The 19,335-nt window shown below is 46.6% G+C and overlaps 1 protein-coding gene across 8 annotated transcripts in view; it reads left to right on the forward strand.

Annotated features, from left to right (window-relative positions):
* The window catches only part of LOC144755958 (signal transducer and activator of transcription 5B), a 1,707,375-nt gene that overhangs the window by 509,884 nt on the left and 1,178,156 nt on the right, over positions 1-19,335 (forward strand). For 7 of the 8 annotated variants that reach the window (XM_078645393.1, XM_078645400.1, XM_078645396.1 and 4 more), the window contains one exon: positions 17,242-17,309. The gene's annotated coding sequence lies outside the window, so the exon portion shown is untranslated. Of the gene's footprint in view, positions 1-16,910; positions 17,130-17,241; positions 17,310-19,335 lie in introns of those variants that run through there. The other variant, XM_078645399.1, reaches the window with a different exon arrangement.

The following is a 19,335-nucleotide window of genomic DNA, read 5'->3' on the forward strand; positions in this document are numbered from 1 at the left end:
CTCCAGACGTAGATCTGTTCGCCACCGCCGAAAACAGAAAATGCCGAGGCTTCGCCTCCAGGTACTACCAGCCGGGGACGCTGGGGAACGCGTTATGGATCAACTGGTCGAACAGCTTTCTGTACGCTTTTCCACCAATTCCCCTGATTCCGGCGGTTCTCATCAAGCTGTCTCAATCCAGGGCGAGAATGATTCTGATTGCCCCGGAATGGCCCAGACAGTGGTGGTTCACGGACCTGCTTCACCGGTCTCTCCTTCCTCACATGAAGCTGCCGTGCAGGCCGGACCTTCTCACGAAGTTCGGGGGGCGGATGGTGCACCCCAACCTCTCGTCTTTGAGTTTGGCGGCATGGCTCCTGAAATAGTGCAATATGGCCATCTGAATCTCCCAGAGGATTGTATGGACATACTGAAGGAGGCTAAACGCCCTTCCACTAGGACTTCTTATGCTTACAAGTGGAAGAGGTTTTGCATCTGGTGCAAGTCTAAGAACTTTAACCCTACGACATGCAAGGAAGATGTCATCCTTCCATATCTACTGCATCTGGCGCAGTCGGGCCTTAATGTCCATTCCATTAAGGTTCATCTGGCTGCTTTGACTGCCTACAGGAAAGGCCCTTCACAGACTTCCTTTTTCCAGATCCCTGTGATCAAAGATTTTTTGGAAGGCTTGAAGAAAGTATTCCCTCCTGTCAGGCTTCCTTCGCCTTCGTGGGACTTGAATGTGGTGCTGTCCAGATTGATGAAGGAGCCTTTTGAACCTATTCATAAGGCTTCGTTGCAGCACCTGTCCTGGAAGGCGGCGTTCCTCGTGGCCATTACATCGGCCCGCAGGGTGAGTGAAATTCAGGCGTTGTGTTGCCAAGAACCTTATACTGTTTTTCATGCTGCTAAGGTTGTTATGCGTACTCCCCCTAAGTTTCTTCCCAAGGTTGTTTCTGATTTTCATATCAATCAGACTACTTTGCCTACGTTCTTTCAGAATCCGTCATCTCCAGCGGAAAGGTCTTTACATTCCCTGGATGTGAGGAGGGTGCTGAAGTTTTATCTTGATGAGACTAAAGATATTCGTAGGTCAGACCAATTGTTCATTAATTATGGCTCAGTCAGGACAGGTCTTGCTACCTCTAAACAGTCCATCTCGAGGTGGATTGTGTCCTGCTTACAATTGTGTTACTGCAAAGCTAATAAGACCTTAGGGGGTAAACCTAAGGCTCATTCCACCAGAGGCAAAGCTGCCACGACAGCTATGCTTCGTAATGTTCCCTTTGCAGAGATCTGCAAGGCGGCCACTTGGAAGTCGGTCCATACCTTTGCTAAGCATTACTGCCTGGACACTGATGCCAGGGCAGACGCTCAGGTTGGGCAGGCTTCGCTGCGGAATTTGTTAGTACAATAGTGGCGTAATTTCATGCTCTCCACCGCTGCTTGATGTGGGGATGGGCTTGCCATTCTATTCACTAGATTATGACTATACACAGAGATCCCCTACTACAGAAGGAGTAGTTTCTGTCCTGTAACTCCAGTTCTGTAGTAGGGGTATCTCTGTTATAGTCATAAGCGCCCTCCCGCCTCCCCGGTGGAGATTTGTTCAGGTGCATAAAGCTACAGGTCTGGCGTTTTTTACGCCTTCAAAAAGAACTGAAACTAAGTTGGACCTGCTATGCATTCTGGGATACTGAGAGAAGGTTCTGGAAGGTTCCTTAAAGGCACAGTATCCTATTTAAGCCACATAATGGCAGCCTATGGGGCTTGTCTGTCCAGGTTCTTCTCTCTATCATTCCTGAGGGATTTTGCTGTTAAGCAAGGGAAATCTGTACAGGCTTTGCTGTTTTGTGGATTTTGTGGTGGAATTTCTAGTTGAAGTACTGGACAGTGTAGCCTTTTTTGGCTGCATTATCTGTCTTTAAATTCTCTCTTAAGTGTCTATGCATTTCTGCATTTTTTGACACTGTAAGAGATTATTTTTGATTGTTCCGGGGTCCACGCACATGGGCGGGACTATTCACTAGATTATGACTATAACAGAGATACCCCTACTACAGAACTGGAGTTACAGGACAGAAACTACTCCATCCTGCTAAAAGCCCATAAAGAATTCCACACCAACCTTCCGGAAATAATGTAAGATTAACTAGACGCAGTGAAATATGTCATCCGATCTGGGCTGAACACCACTGACTGCTTGGGCAGGTCAGTTGGTACTAGCGTGGTGCTTCGTTGACACACATGGATGAGATCTACTGATTTTTCGATTGACATTTAGGTGTCACTAATGGGCATGACATTTAATGCCACCTCTGTATTCAGAGAAGGCACACTTGGTCCTGGAGCACCTCAAAGAAATCAGGTTCAACGTGTGCTCCCTCTGCTTTTCTCCGCACGTTAGGACCGGGTTAGTAAGAGGCTAAGTACCAAGACAATGCCATGGTCTACCTCCACATCACACAGCCTCCCTCCCCCACCTTTAAAAGCCGATGTCGCCCGACAACATCCAGGCCCACAAAGGTAACATACTGCTAAGCTCCTCGGCACTCCTGCTACTGCAGCACACCACTTTATCTTTACTCTCTGTGGCATATGTCCATCTCATTGAAAACACATATGCCTTGTCATCCCTTTCTACTGTTATGTTATGTTATGTTAATAGGAATTTATCAAGCGCACGGTCACCAGAGGTTTCATGACGCTAATCGAGTATATGCTACTGTAAGAGGCCAGGTCAGCAGGGTTGCCCGAAGAGCCATGTTTTCAAGGCCCTTCTAAAGCCCAGTAAATTGTCACAGTTCTAATTGAGAGTGGAAATGAGTTCCAGGGTCTGGGTGACAGGTAGGAGAAACTGCGTCTACCCTGCCTTTTAAGTTTGATGGTAGGAATAGTGAGGAGATGAAGGTGAGCAGATCGAAGGTTGCACATAGGGACATGTTTGGTGATTAGGCTATTAAGAAATTTAGGGCTATTACAATGCAATGTTTTAAAGACTATAAAGCCTGTCTTAAAGGCGGTACGTTGCGCTATGGGCAGCCAATATAGTTTTGACAGTAGGTGCCTTGCCGATTGTCATCTCGGCTGTTTGTGAATCAGTCTCGCCGCCTGATTCTGGATCCTTGGAGGCGGTTAAGCAGGCCCTGAGGGAGGCCAGTGTAAAGAGAATTAGAAGAATCTAGGCGTGAGAGCACCAGAGCTATTACCACCTGAACCAGAGCTGAGTGGGACAGCAGATGCGCGATTTTACTGATTTTACGCAACTGAAAAAGACTGGTGGAGACCACGTTTCCCACGTGTCCATTAAATGAAAGATCGTAGTCAATAATCACCCCGAGACTTTTCACTGAAGGAGAAGGAGTGGGAGGTGGGCCTAATTTGCCTGGCCAGAAATGGGAACCCCAACAGGTGGAGCTCTTCCCAGGCAGCACCAATTCCGTCTTGCCTGGGTTGGGTTTCAGCTGATTAAGATCCATCCAGCGCTGAATATGGAGCATTGTAGATTGGAATTCGGCGCCTGCATTGGGAGAATCGAGAGAAAAAACAAGCTGGAGGTCGTCCGCATAATTGAAGACAGTAGTTCTCATGGCTTTAAGTGAGTGAATCAGAGGCCTAATGTAGAAATTGAACAACAGTGGGGAAAGGGATGAACCCTGTGGGACCCCACAGAAAGTGGACAGATTAGAGGCAGTGTGGTTCCCAAGGCGAACTGCTTGGGTTCTGCCAGTGAGGAAGGACTTTATACATTTGAAGGCGGCGCCCCGAATGCCTGCCTGTTCGACACGGTACAGCAAGATGTTGTGGTTGACCGTGTCGAACGCGGCAGACAGGTCTAGAAGCACAAGTGCCTGCTGGGTCCCCCTATCAGCATTAGCCTCCAAGGTGTCCATTACCGTCAGAATGACTGACTCAGTAGAGTGAGCTGGCCGGAATCCGGCTTGATTAGGCTCGAAGTAATCAGATTTTTCAATGAAATTGGAAAGGCACCTAGCCACATGGCCCTCCAAGATTTTTGCCAGAAAGGGAAGGAGGGAGATAGGACGGTAATTGGAGGAATTCGAGGGGTCTGCTCCTGGTTTCTTTAGGAGAGGGACCAACGTAGCATTTTTGAAGGCTCTAGGTACTTCTCCCTTGCGAAGAGATTAATTAAGGAAAGGAAGAATACTGTGAGGTAGGGCCGAAAAAATATTCCTCAGGACAGAAGGAGGGCAGCAGTCCTTGGGAGAGCCCAACTTAACTCGGGACATTAACTCAGATAAGATGTTAGGACATATAGCTATGAATTGATTCATAGTGGATGAGTTAATAGGATTGTCATCGTCAGACTTCACATGGGCAGTGGTGGGAATGCTGGCCCTAATGATTTCGATTTTTTCCACAAAGAAATTGTTAAATGAATTGCACATCTTTTGGGTGGGGGCTTGACAAGGAGAGATTCTGTCATCGCTGCTAAGGTCAGTTACAATCCTGAAAATTTCTCTAGGTTTGTTGAGGGCAGTGAGTATCCTAGTAGAAAAATACGAGGCCTTAGTCAGTAAGACTTTCTTATAGTCCCTGCGGACTGATAGGTAAAGCTGTCTATCTCCACTGGCATAACAATGCCTCCATTTCCTCTCTGACTGACGAAGCAGAAGTTTTTGAGTTTTAAGTTCACTTGAGAACCCTTTGTGGGCATCAGAATGTCTGGCACGTGAAAATGTAATAAGCGGGGCGTGAGTATCGCTGGCCGCCAATAGCCAGTCTGCTACTCTGCCCGAATATTCTACCTACACCAGAGCAGCTATTGAAGGATCGTTTGTTCATCCTACAGCAGGATGTTCAGGCTCTTTTGTACAAAGTAGCCATTGAGAGGATCCTGGCATCGGAACTAGGGATTGGATGTTACTCCCGTTATTTCCTGGTGCTGAAATAGAGTGGAGGCCTTTGCCCAATTTTAGATCTTTGCCCTGTGTAGGCGTGGGAGAAGGGACGACCGAGGCACCAGGTATAGATGGTAATGAAGGTTTTATTTTTAATGTGCTTTTATATACAAAAGTCTTTCTTCTTCTCTGTGTCAGGCGGTCACGGGACGGTGCGCCGGGATCCGTGGCGGTTATCTTGTCTTCTCCTGGTTTCTGTTCGGTCTTGGGGGCGTGTCGAGGAACCCAGGCCAGCTCACCCACATGGAAGAGACCAGAAAAGGGATGTCATTAGTTCAGGTTCTATCCCAGTCTTGCACCTTAGGGGGCCGGGGTAGTGAGGAAATACCCTTGTGTACAGTGCTTTTGAACTCAGTGCTATTTAACTCAGTGCACGGTGAGCGGAGGTTGGGGTAGGAGGTGAGGTACAGGGTTGGAAAGGGAAATGGAGGAGGGGACGGTCAAACAACGGGGAGGAAACAAACAAGGGCTTTGTACACCTATTTACACGTGAGCACTCCGGCTCCCCACCCAGGCTGCCCAACGCCGCCGTACCTGTGACAGCCACACTCCTCCCTCGGGAGTGTGGCACGGCGGATCACGGGGTCGTTGGCCTCCTGGCTCTCCTTCCTTCACCGACTTCACGACGCCTCCTCGATGTTCCTTCGGGTTCTTCTCCTCTTCGTCTCCGTCTTTTTCTCCGCTCTCCACCGTCTCGTCTTCCTCCTTCCGCTCTCCCCGGGTGTAAACACACCCTCCGTACATCACTTCCTGGCTTATGGCCATTCCGGCCGGGTTGACGTCATCAGGGGGTGTTGCCTCCTCTTCGGAAGCGTAGGCCGAGTTAAAGGGGCCGCTGCTGTCGTCATGTGCATCACTATCGTAGTGCTTGTTTCTCCACGGGTCAGTCTGTAATGGAGAAGGGGTTGCAGGGTCAGCGGGGCGCGGACACCACAATTCCCCCTGGTCCAGCCCTCCTCCCGCTCCCCCGTTACACCCTGTCAATTTCTTTTGGTATATGTGAGGCTCACGTTGGCCAAAGTTGTGTGTGCCCTGGATCTAGGAGACTGGATGGTTGTGGTAGACCTACAGGACACTTATTTTCATATTCCCACCCTGCAGTCCCACAGGCATTATATGCAGTTCAAGGTGGGGCAGGAGTATTTTCAGTTTACCAGTGCCCCTTGGGTGCTCACGAAAGTGATAGTGGCTGTTGCAGCATATCTTCAAAGGTAGGGGATGCCAGTCTTCCCCTACTTCAACTGCTAATTGTAGAAGGTGGGCCCTCAAAAGTTATTCATAGACAATGTCCAGACTATGGCAAACCTCCTTAACACCTTCAGGATTTTTGATCATTGTGCCAAGTCTTTCCTAACTCCTTCACAGAAGCATCTGTTCGTCAGAGCCATTCTGGATATGGTGCACTTTCTGTCTTTCCCTCTGGATAAGTGAATCCAGAATATTCAAGCTATAATCCCGATGTTTCAGTCTCTTCGCCCTGGGTCTCCGTGAGAGTGGATCTGCAATTTCTTGTTCTCTTGGTCTCCTGCATCCTGCTGGTGGACGACGCCAGATGGCACACAGACTCCCCGCAGTAGAATTTGAAGTCTCAGTGGGCCTAGCACTTGAAGAGCCTGTCTGATTACATCCAGATTTTGGAGAAGAATGCAAAGACCTGCAGTGGTGGCAGCACATTCGCAGTTGGGACAGCAGCAGACTCTCCATCCGGAGCTGAGGGTGGTGACTGATGCATTGCTGTTGGATTGGGGAGGTCATCTGGGAGAGGTGGAAATGAAAGGACTTTGGTCTTTGATAGAGACCCCTTCCACATCAATCTATAGGAGTTGCGGGACATTCTCTTGGCTTTGTAGGCCTACCTATCGTCCATTAAAAGGAGGCTAATCCAGATGCTCATGGACAACATCACTGCCATGTGATACTGCAATAAGCAGGGTGGAGTGAGGTCCTTGGTTGAGACTACAAAGCATCTTCTTGGTTGTGAACCACCCAGCGGGATCCTGAAATATCAGGACGTACAAACTCAGTTTGCGCTGCCTTGCAGGTCATGAATGGCAACAGCGCCCGTATGTGGTTCAGGGCTCTCCGAGCAATGGAAATAGTCCTGGCTAGATATCTTTGCCGCCACCGAGAACGCAGTGTCAATGCTTTACCAGATTGTAGTTCCCAAGAAGGATATCTCTCAGAGACGCATTCCACCTATTTTGGTGCACGGGAATCCTTTGTGCCTTCCCGCCACTGCCTCTCCTGGCCAGACTTCTGAAAAAGATTAGAAATCACCAGGCCCAAATCAGCCTCATGGTTCTAGATTAGGACAAGTAAATGTGGTACTTGAACCTTCTGGGCATAGGCATCTGCCCTCCAATCAGGCTGCCGCTTGGTGAGGATCTTCTGCTCCAGCAGCAGGGCAAGTTTATTTTTATTTTTGCAAAGTTACTAAAAACCATTGCTATATTTGCTTAAGAAAGATACAGTAGAGTTATTGTTATACAGTGATAAAAACCATAAAACAAAAGCTACAATTACTGTACATTAAAAAAGTTAGCTATGCAGGCGATGGCAAGGTTAATTTGTTCGCAAGATAAAGTGCAGTGCATTCGCTGTTCCTGGCTGATGCTGGGCGTGGGCGTATTAAGGTGCCATATAGAGCGTATAGTTCTTGTTGTTAGTTCTTGCTCAAAATGTGTTCAAGAAAAGTGCTAGTGCTCTGTCCTTTGAGGAAAGCCAGTCCCGGGTTGTAAGTTAGTTGCACCACAGGATCTTCTTTCTTGTGTGGCTGGTGTTGGGCTATTCATATTTTAGGTATTTTTTGTTCGGCCAACTTTAAGTATTTTACTAATCTGCAGTTCAGCTGCGTGTTTCCAGGGTTAAAGCAAGCCAACACTGCTTGATGGGTGCTTTTAATAGCAGTAACCGTTCTTGATGTAGATCCTTACAGGTACAGATTAGGTGCAAGATGTCTCCTTGGTTGGTGTTGCACAGACTACACGTGCTTTAAGTTGTGGCTCTCAGCCATGGTGGAAGCTGCTGGGTACATGCGAGGAAGCCCAGTCTGTGCCTTAAGAATTTCATTTTTACCTCTTTGGAATAGTCCTGATTAAAGTACTTTTGCGGTGCAAGGGATTTATAAGAATTCGAGGACATCCAGGCATGGGACCTATCTGCAAAGGTTGCCTTGTCCTTTACCACCGGAATTTGTTTTACACATTTCCATGCTAATTTTTGGAATGTTGAATGACCAAGATGAGTATTCCAAAGGTCCGTAAGCTTGCTACTTTCCAAAGATGTCTGAAGATATCTCCTCGCTTGGCAAGTGTCCCTGTGCTGGATTTCATACCACAACAGTTGGTTTAATGTATTTATTTGTATTTATTTTGAAAGTTTTATAAAGCGCGAACAAGATCCTAGAGGATATCAGAGCGCTATACAAACAGTAAATGTTACATATACAAGCAATAATAGTAGATCCACACAGAGGTACAAAGAATATAATAAAGAAAGACAATATAGTTATATTTAGCCTTAATAAGTGTCTTGTGGTTAAGAGCTAGCTGCCTTTCACCACCTTGATTCAGTAGACCATACTCATGTGTATTTAGCCATGAGGATGGATTTGACTTCATTTTTAAAAGCTGCAGTGGAAGGGTTAAGTCTGATTTCTGGGGGTGTAAGGCATTCCAAATTCTGGGTGCCATTCCAGAGAATAATCTGTTATAGGTTTTTTTCTTATGGAATTTTTGTGGTTTCAGTAGTAATTTTTCAGCATTTCTTGAGGATCTGGTCCCACCAGAGATCGTCAGTTTCTGTGCCAGGTAACTGGGGGTCTTTTGATGTAAGGCTCTGTGCATCATGCACGCAATTTTCAGCTGAATTCTCGCATCTAGGGGTAGCCAGTTCAGGGATTGAAGGTCCGGAGTAATGTGGGAGCTACGTCTAGATCCAGTTATGAGTCTTGCTGCCGCGTTGATTGAAGCTCTAAGGGGTGCGGTTGATGTTTTGGGCAGGCCACAAAGGGTGACACAACCATATTCCACTCTGGGTATAACCAGAACTCGTACTGCCTGCTTAAAGTCATTGTGTGGTAGGAAGGGTTTTAGTTTCCTCAATGTGTTTAACTGAAGATTGGCTCCCTTTGTAGCATTGCTGATATGTTTTTGCATGTTGATGTTACTGTCTAAAGTTATTCCAAGTGATTTCACTGAGTCCACAATGGTCGGTTGTACGTTGAACGCCGTGAAATGTTTGATCCAATCTTGCATTTTTGGGATTTGAGCCGGCGGGGCTATTAGGAGAAATTCAGTCTTTAGGGCGTTCAGTTTAAGATGATTTTCTGCCAGCCAAGTTTGGGTGTTCCTAAGAGCTATGTTAAGTAGTTTGATGTCCTCTAGGGAGTGTATCTTGAGATATAGCTGTGTATCATCTGCATACATGTGGTATTGCACGTTAGAGGTTTGTAGAATTTCAGTTAGAGGTTCCAGGAAGAGATTGAACACTGTTGGGGATAGTGCTGAACCTTGCGGTACCCCCAGGGTCACTGGGACGGGTTTGGACAGGGTGTTATTGATTTTGAATTGTTGTGTCCGATTTTGGAGAAATGAAGTGAACTAGCTTAGCACTGTTCCAGATAGTGTTTCAGGAGGTCTAAGAGGTTATCGTGTTTAACCGTATCAAAGGCTGAGGATATGTCAAGTAGGATGAGCAAACAGGATCCATTTTGGTCAAGTATTTGAAGCGCATCGTCAATGATGTGAGTCATGGCTGATTCTGTGCTGTGACCAGCATGGAACCCTGATTGGTGTTTGTTGAGTAGGTCAAAATGATCAATATGTTTCGTTAGCTGTATATGTACACATTTTTCCAGTAGCTTGGCTAGGGTAGGAATATTGGAGATTGGGCGATAGTTGTTTAAGTCCGTGGGGTCTGCTGTGGGCTTCTTTAGAATGGGTGAAACCTGGCCTACTTTGAGGATGTCTGGGATGCATCCTTGTTGAAGAGAACTATTTATGATCTTAGACCAGAGAGGTAGAAGCAGTGGAGTAAGGTCTTTGACTGCGTTTGCCGGAAGCGGGTCAGCGGAGTGGTTGGCTGGGTTCAATGCACTGAGAATTTTGCCTAGGGCAACTACGGAGTAGGATGAAAATGATGACCGTCTTGCATTATTTTTAGGAATAGGCTTTGATGGGGGTTGGCCTGGCGTGGTACTGGAGCAGGAGAGGTAAGTGTATTCGGTCTCGCATATAAGGTTAGATCCTTTAGGAGGTCTTTCTTGATGGTGTTGGTCTTCAGGGAGAAGAAGGTGGAGAATTCTTCACAGTTTGGCTGCGAGCATTCAACATCTTGTGGTCGATGAGGTGCTTCCTTAGATTGGGTTTTGATCAGCTCAAAGAGTTTTTTGGGACGGTTTCTTGCCTGGTCAAGTTGGAGGCTGAAGTAATCTGCTTTGGTGCGCTTGATCTTGCGGAAATATGCGTTTCTCTTTGACCTGAGAATCAAAAGGTGGTTGGTAGATGGTGTTGACCTCCAGGCCCGTTCTGCAGTTCTGAGGGAGCGCCTATCCTCATTGAGTATACCGTTATACCAAGGTTTAGAGTCTTTCAAAGAGACTCTTTTTAGTTGCAGAGGTGCTACCTCATCTATTATTGATGTCATGGTCGAGAGGTAGTGGTTGGTGAGCTTGTGTACTGTAGAAGATCCTGCGAGAGGCAGCAATAGGTTGGCACAGGAGGACGGTAGGATATTGGGCTTAAGTTTTTTTAGGTCTCTTTTCCACACTTTTGGTCTTGTCGGTTGGGCTGAGCTAGTTTTCACCTTTTCCTTAATGGGGAAAGTGATGATGTGATGGTCTGACCAGTCGCAAGGTAGGATCGACTCTAGCTGAATGGAGCTTGTTTTAGATATTAATAAGTCCAGGATCGATCCTTTGTCGTGTGTTGGGATGTTGCAGAATTGCGTTAGGTCTAGGTCAGCCAGGAAATTCTTAAGACTGTTCACGCTGTATCATTAGGATCATTCCAATGGAGATTGAAGTCTCCGAGGAATATTTGGGTGTTTTGTCGACCCATGTATGATGACACCATGTCCATGAAGTGTTCGGTGAAGGTGAGGTTCTGACCTGGTGGATGATAAATGATATGCAGAGAGCAGACCGGTGTACCCGTGCTGGTGATGTTAAGGCACATGTATTCACAAGATTGGAATAAAGGGGAGATGACTCTGCTTACCGAGATATTGCTGCGGTGTATGCAGGCTATGCAACCCCCAGGCTTGTCGGCTCTAGCTCTGTCTAGTCTGATGATGTTGTAGTGGGGTGGAACTAGAATGTCAATGATTGGTGTGGAGGTTTCTTTTAACCAAGTTTCAGTTAGCATTATCAAGCCTGGCTCATGTGTGAGGAGGAGATCAGCTATGTCCGCTGCATGTCGAGCGGCAGATCTGCAATTTAGGAGAATACATTTGAGTGTGGGGGTGCTGGTGGTAGAAGAGGGTTCTTGCGTGATACAGATTCTTCTAAGGTTGTTGTTTGTGATGCCTCTGGTATTTGGTTTAGTGGTCCTATGGGGATTAGGGTAATAGTAGCAATTAATGATGCTGCGGGTATGTTAGGCTTTAGTGGGGCGGGAGTTCGTGATGCTGGAGGTGTGTTAGGCTTCATAGGCGCGGGATCATATGAACTCACCAGGGAGAGTAAATCACTTTCTGAGAGCAGGTTGGTGCTTCTGATTGGTCGAGATGAATTGTTGGAGGAGGGGACTGAGGACCAGCTGGGACAGTAGGGATTCGTGTTAGTGGTAATTTGGCTTCTGGGTTGGCAGATTTTGTGATGTCTAGTTGTTCTGTCATCCCAAGGTTGTTTCGCTAAACGATTATTGAGAGCTTGGAGTTCTTCTTTGATTTGGTTCAATGAAATTATGATTCCATCGAGTCTGAGGTTATGTGCAGGTGGGCAAGTGGTGTGCGGATGTGTTATGGGTGTGGGTTTGGATAAGGGTTTGGATGCCTGCAAAGGGGTCTGACCTGGTGTTATCTGATCTTATACCAGCAGATAACATCAAAACTGTGCCTGGCCAGGGTTTGATGTAGGAGGCCAAACTCTAACCTTATTTGAGCCAGTGAAGTGTAATGTGGGAGGCAGGTCCTGCACCGGGGCGTGCGTTATCTACATCTCCATATGTGGAGATTGAGCAGTGACAGTTAATTGCCTTTGATTTCCCTCCCAAAGTTGTTCATATCATTTTGGCAGCCGAACGTCCATATATGAAATCTGACTATGCTGGATGCAAGGACAAGGTTGTAGCTTCATGTAATTCTAGTAACACAGATCCATTTCAGACAAGGTTCTTGGATGTTCTGCCTCTTGTGCTGTCTTTAGCCTAGCAAGGACTTGCAGCAGACACAGTTAACGGTTACTTCTCAGCCCTTTCAGCTTTTTTGTGTTTACTGCATCAATTGTTCTTGATTAAATCACCTGTTGTGATGTGGTTCCTTAAAGGTCTGGTCCACAAATTTCCACCCAAATCTTTCATAATGCCCTAGTGGGACCTTAACCTGGTCCTCAACTTCCTGATGTGTACTTTGTTTGAGCAGATGTACAGCTGTCCTTTACATCTCCAAACTCTCAAAACAGCCCATCTTGCAGCAATAATCCCTGCTCGTTGAGTGAGTGAACTACAGGTTCATCACCTTTATTTCAGACAAACTGGTATTGCGGACTACAGTGGCATTTTTGCAGAAAGTTGTGATGTCCTTTCATATTAAACAAGCCATCACCCTTCTAGCATTATGTGCCCCACATCATGACTTGAAAGAGGAGAAAAGACTTCTCCATTTAGATCCCAAAAAGGCTTTGAGCTTTTACATCAATCGTACCAAAGGCCATAGGCTGGCTGATCAGCTCTTTGAGGGGTGGACTTGCGCACAGACCGGTAAGGCAGTGCTGTAAAAAGGACCATATTAAGGCTGATGGGCCTCTGTATAACAATCTACTACGCATTGGTTAAGAAACAGCCCCCAGAAGACCTCATTTGACCATAGCCGCTGGTACAACCGCGCCGGCAGGTGTAGTACCTGTTCTGGACTTATGTCCGAATGTGACATGGGCTTTACTCCATATGTTCATGAAGCATTACTGCCTTGATTGCTAGGTCCAGCTGGAAGGATACTTTGGCCACTGAGTGTTGCAGGATGTTCTGTTTTGAGGCATTCCATGGACCCACCAAGTCGAGAGTTTTTTTTTTTTTTTTTTGGAAATAACACCAGATTTTATTACTTCCTCTTTAAACAGTTTCAATCTTGCGGTTCAATCCTCAAATCTTAAGTTACAGCTATTTAAAACCATATGTCATCTATATCACACACCAGATCGGATTCTTAAATGGGCATCCAATAATAATAATTTCAGCGATCGTACAAACTGTCCTAAATGTGACTTGCAAGGAGCTGATATTATCCATATGTTTTTTGGGTGCCCAAATCTTGGCGAATTTTGGAATGAAGTAACTAAAATCATCTCTACTAAACTTGGTATTCCTTTTTTTTTTTTTTTTTTTTTTTAAGTTTCAAAAACCTTTATTTCGTTGTCAAACAAGTTACAGGGCGCACTTCTCGCAGCACAGTAAGGCCGGGAGCCGGAATTGAAACAGCACATACAGTCACAATCACGGATTTGAACACAGCCTGTTTGCCGACATCCCGGAGGCCCGGCGGCGCTCAAGAATAGCACGGTGTAACAATATGCAATAAGTATGTGGCCGGCAACTCAGCGCTGTCATTCCTGCAACCACTCAGTGCCCTTTGCAGTGTGTTACTAGCAGTCGTTCAGCCCAACCCCTATTGCTGCAAACCCATACCCCCCGCTCGTAAAAGAAAACAACTACTACCTACCCCAACTAACCCCCCACCCATTATTGTCAATTGTGTGTCTGCCCGCACCACTCCTCTAGTTGGATTATCCGAGTGTCTCCTCGGGCAGCTGCCGAGGGGGGGGGGGGGGAGGGAAGAGGAAGGAAAGGGAGATGTGTCATGCGTCCCTGGCTAGCCGCCCAGCCTCCTCCCACCCTCCAACCCGACCCCCCAGCAGGCCCAAATACTTACATTAAGTGTTCCATCAGTCCCAACCCACTCTCTCAATCCATGCTAGAAACCGTATCCGTGTATCTATCCTAGATCTTCCTCCCGCCTCCGGCCCGTTCCCGATCCCTGACTCCCCGTCACCTCTGGCTCAGACGAACCAACATCCTGCTCACTGCCCTCCCCACCTCCGCTGACCTCTGCATGTGCCTTGTACAGACTCCAGAAGTTCTTGGGGCGACTCTTAGGGGGGAGCAGTTCACTATATACTTCCGATTGGGTGCAGCAGTATAACATGTCTCTGTTCCATTTCTCCTTAGTAGGTAACGGGCCCCTCATCCACCATACGCCGTAATGCCACCGGAAGTGGCTTCGAATATCCAAGCAGGGCCAGCGCCGGGGAGAACTCAATCTCCGTATTCAGTAACAGGCTTATTTCCGAGAACACTTCTCCCCAAAATTTTTGGATCCCAGGGCAGTTCCATGCCATGTGCAGGAAGCCAGCAACTTGTGCATGGCAGCGTTCGCACTCCGGGGACTGTCTCAGACCGTATCTGTGTAGTCTCTCCGGCGTGTAGTAAACCTGGTTCAAATATTTGAAATGCACTAATCTGTGCCGTCCGTTCAGTGAAATTTTTTTCGTGCTGACACAGCAATAGGTCCACATTGCATCATCTATCTGCGTCTGCAGGTCGTGCTGCCACTCTGCTCTGGCTTTGGAGGGTAGGAGTTGTTTATGACGAACTCCCAATTTATTTAGGTTCGTTACCAACTTGCGAGAGGACACCGTCTTAATGACGTAAGTGAGTTCCGGCAATTCAGATGGCTCTGCCAGCTCCGGGCCCAAGATTTCCTGCATCGCGCTACGGAGTCTGTGATATTGAAAGCGTGTTAACAACGACGCTTCAGCCCGCACGGGGGGCAGCTGTTCCCATGTCTTCACTGTCCCATCTATGAACAAGTCTTCCAATTTCGTGATCCCAAGATCTGCTAGCGATCTTGTTACTCCTCTCTCCATCAGCAGAGGGAGCCATATTGCCCATTCGATTGTCATGAGGGGGGAGTACAGTAAATCACATCCCTGCGCCTTCGCCAGCTCATGCCAGGCATGGTTCGTGGCTTTTATGATGTCAAGCTGGCCAATCCTACGGTCCACCGGAAGGCAGACCGTGGCCGGAAATGGCGTGGGCTCCGCGAACAAGCGTTCTAGGATTACATGCGGAGTGCGAGGATGCCCGTGTATCCACGAGTGCAAGTGAGCTGCCTTTGCCACCCTGTAATATCTTTCCATATCCGGGGCACCTAGGCCCCCCATTTCATATGGCAGTGTCAGTACTCTCCATTGAATTCTAGGCTGTCCACCCCCCCAGGCAAGTCGCGTTAGAGCTTGTGTCAATTGCTTGAAGAAGGCCTTCGAGAGGACAATAGGTAAATTATTGAACAGAAACCTAGGCAGAACTACCATTTTCACAATAGCAATCCTACCCATGAGCGACAGGGGGAGCCTGCACCATATTTCTACGTCATCAACTAACTTGGAAAACGCAGTCCCATAGTTCTCCCGGAGCAGAGTTTCGGGGTTCGTGTGAAGTCGTATTCCCAGGTATCGTACCGGGTCCGTGGACCACTGCAGCGGATATTCCATCTCGAATGGTTCCGTGACCGGTGTTAGGGGGAACACAGCTGACTTGGCCCAGTTGACCTTTAGGCCCGAGAGGGCCCCGAACCGCACAACCTCTCTGATCACTGACTTAAGGTTGGATTCCGGATCCCGAACATACAGCAGGGTATCGTCAGCATACGTGGAGACACCAATTTTGTACGTCGGGAAGTTGATACCTTCAGCCGCGTGATATTCCCTAATACACCAAGTCGAGAGTTACTACTTTGGTATTTATTCACAGTGTGAGGAATGTGCAGTTAGAAGTATCCATCCGAAGAGCAAGTTAATTATCTTTGGTAACCCTTACTTTGGTGGATAGTATATCAAACCGCAGGTCCCTTGCAGTCCTCCCTCCTCCCCGGTCTATGGAATGTACTCTTCACTATCCATAGAAAGATTTCAGACTTGAGATCTGCTCACTGTCATATCTGAGCAGTAAGCTCTGCCTCCAATGGCACGGATATTGTAAAGAAAGTAATCAACATGCCGCTTAAATGTTGATCCGGTGTCACTTCCATGGCGGGACAAAGCTAATGCGGAGCACCACAACACCACTTAGTGGTGCAGGAGCAATTCTGAGAAAAATTACCTGATCAGACTGTCTCCTGGGGTAATTCACAAGGTGAGAAATCTGTGGTTATATAGAGTATCCACCAGAAAGAACGTTGCCAAAGGTAAGTAACTTGTCCTTCATTAAGTGTTTTTTAGTTTGTCATAGTGACTATCATCCCCTGAAGTAAACTTTGGCTACTCTGCACCTTAACACTCGTGGAACCGAGACTCAAATAGTAATATGTGGCTTTCGATGAGTCAAGTAATCCCTGGCTTCCAAATATCTGCAAAATATGCTTGAAAGGCATCATTTAATTTCGATCCATGGTTACACGTTTTAAAATTATTTTACAGAACTCTATTGTCTACGACTCGAAAAGTGTCTTCAGATTTGACATGCCTTTTGTTGCTCTTTACAAGATTTGTACATTGTTGATCAGGTATGGCTGTGTTCATGTAATCAGACACTTGCTTACATGCTGTTATAGATGTTACAAGACGTCTAGTGTTCAGTTTTTATTGTGCTCCTTGGAGATGTTTCACAACTACTCGCTCCTCCTTCCTTATTGCACAACAACCAGCAGCAGCAGCACTTTCCGGAACTGCTGTAAGTGAAACACTTTGAAATCGAGTTGAGAAGCGTTGCGCGTGCATTGTGTGACGAAAAGCCGTGCTTTTCATTGCATCGCCGACTGCATCAGCAGCCAATCAGAAGCAGAGAGGAAGTTGCAGTCGGTAAGCAGCTGTTTTGTACTGACATTGCCCACCGGTGAACCGTGGCGTCCGAGGGCTCACAATCTAGTTCACGCAGCTGCCGACGTTGGTTACTAGAGGTGGTAAATGCAGCTGCTGCTGGGACGTTTACTCTGCCTTGAAGTGCATTGGACTGAATGCGTTGCGTAGAAAGTTTATAGAATGGAACCGGGCGTTCTTTGACTTAAAAAGGGGTAAACTGAGGGTCACAATATAACCCACGATGAGTTATTTTAGGTGTGACTTAAAAGATTAATTTATTAAGGTTTGTTTTTAATAAGTTCTGTTTTGTTCTGTTTTTTGTAGATTTGCTGCTGGACCAAACTTACAAGCCTGAAATAAACGCGTATGCTTTATGGGGAGCAGCACTTGAGGTAGGAGGACATCTTAATGAGTATACATGTACAGTTTTAGAGCTTGTAAGAGCAATTCTGTTATTAATGCAGTGTTTTAAGCGTCTGTTGCAGATACGTGAAGGTTCCCATGTGGTATCCTGCTCAGGGAGTCTTTCAGGTTTCAGATTTATTAAACACCTTTGCCTACATGAGCCTTTCCTGCACATAAATAAAATGCATGGCATACAAATTATCACAACCCAGAGGAAAAGTGAAAGTGGAAAGGATCAAAACCAAACCGGTGGTATTTGGGAATATGATTCACATAATCAGCAAAGGGTTGTTTTAAGACAGTTAAACTTTCAATGTACATCGCATCATTTAACATGGTAAAGGTTTAAGACAAATATATCTAGATGAAATAATTATTGTAAAATGAGTAGAATGCTAGCATGATTAATTGAAGAAATAAAAATAATGTTGTGAAGAGGGGGCACAAAGTTATGGTTTCCATGTAAAGAGAGCAGGCTTGGATCCAGACTATAGTGAACAAGGGCCTTGTCGATCACGGTACAGGAGAAGGCGTCATGTAGAAGTGGAATTGCTTTATCATGCTCTTTCGCACTACATTATAGACTTAAGGCCCTCTGTCGAGGCTATGAAGCTCTTTAAAGGCCCTCAACCTGATTTACAGAACCGGGCTGCAGCCAGGGGGCCCACAACAAGGGAGAGAGGTTCTTTAACATTCCGTAGAGTCCGAGGCCGGTGGGCTATAGAGCTATTAGAACATTCCTCCCAATGGGGGGTAGAATTTTCTTCATAAGAAAGAAAAACAAAATAATTTGAACGTTGTAAGCGAAGGACTATTCAGTCATTATTGGCCTTCAGCCACTCCATTGACTTGAGTGGACTGCTGAACATTCCAATGTCCTAATCAAGTCCAGATTGGGAATCATTGATAGAAATTGACGACCAGCTTGAAGGGTAGAGTTCTTTATCCCCAGTTCTTCATTACGGTAAAGGGTTCCATCAGCTGCAACCCGTGCCCGTAAGAGTGGTGGGAAGGTGGGGCTGGGTGAGGGGGGATTTCGACGGACGATGACAAGAGAAAATCAAATCATTAATTTTCCCTCGTCACTGTCCATCGAAAACCTCCCTTACCCGGCCCCACCGCCCCTCCGCTCTTACCTGCACGAGCCTCGGCTGGGTTCCACAGCCAATAACACTACATTCTTTCTTTGCCCATTCTGATGTTTTTCAGCTTCTTATATGAGTCAACAAGCCACTCCTGCCTCCGAGTTAGGCTAGTAGTTTGTTGTGGATAACCTTCTAGGGTTACAAGCTTCTTCTGTTGCTTTTCAGGGGACTTAACTTCTCATATCCTGCAGTTAGCATATGGTCCTTACGTTTTAAAATATTACCTCTGTCGTTATTGCTTGGGCATTCAAAGCTGTTGTTGTCTACTTAGATCCCTCATGTTAACAGATGGCCTTTGATAGGCCTGTAATATGGGAATTCAGGTGCAGATGACTGCGAGAAGGCTTTGGTTGGGGATAAAAAAGAGTTAGGCTGAATCTTCAATTTCGACTTGGGTCCATGTCTTTAACATGGTGGGCACAGAAGATGCTCGATGGGCCTTTATTCTGTTTGTTTCACTTTTCCTGCTTCTCTGATTGGGTGAGATGTAGCTGAGTAGCACAACACCAACAAGTCATTACAACTACTCAATCCCTCCCAAAAAACACTGTGGGTCTTATTCCATCTAAACCCAGTACAAGTAATAGCCAGGCAGCCGTTGCAATCCCAGCTGCCTCTAACCCCCTAAACGTGGCCCCGAAAGTTCATGCTGGTAATACCAGTAATAAATCCTTACCAACAGCCCCATCTACTGGCCAGGGTAGACCAACTTCAATGCCACCCAGTAATACAATCACTATTCCATCTAGGGAATCTAGTATTCTCCCGGATGGACTCCTTAGACCTGAAGGGAAGGAGAATAATTGGGGCAGTGGGGGCCAGCCTAGGATACCACCCACAGAACTCCCCCCAGAGGCACTACCATATG

Source organism: Lissotriton helveticus, chromosome 5_1, assembly GCF_964261635.1.
Source record: "Lissotriton helveticus chromosome 5_1, aLisHel1.1, whole genome shotgun sequence".
Classification (NCBI taxonomy): domain Eukaryota; kingdom Metazoa; phylum Chordata; class Amphibia; order Caudata; family Salamandridae; genus Lissotriton; species Lissotriton helveticus.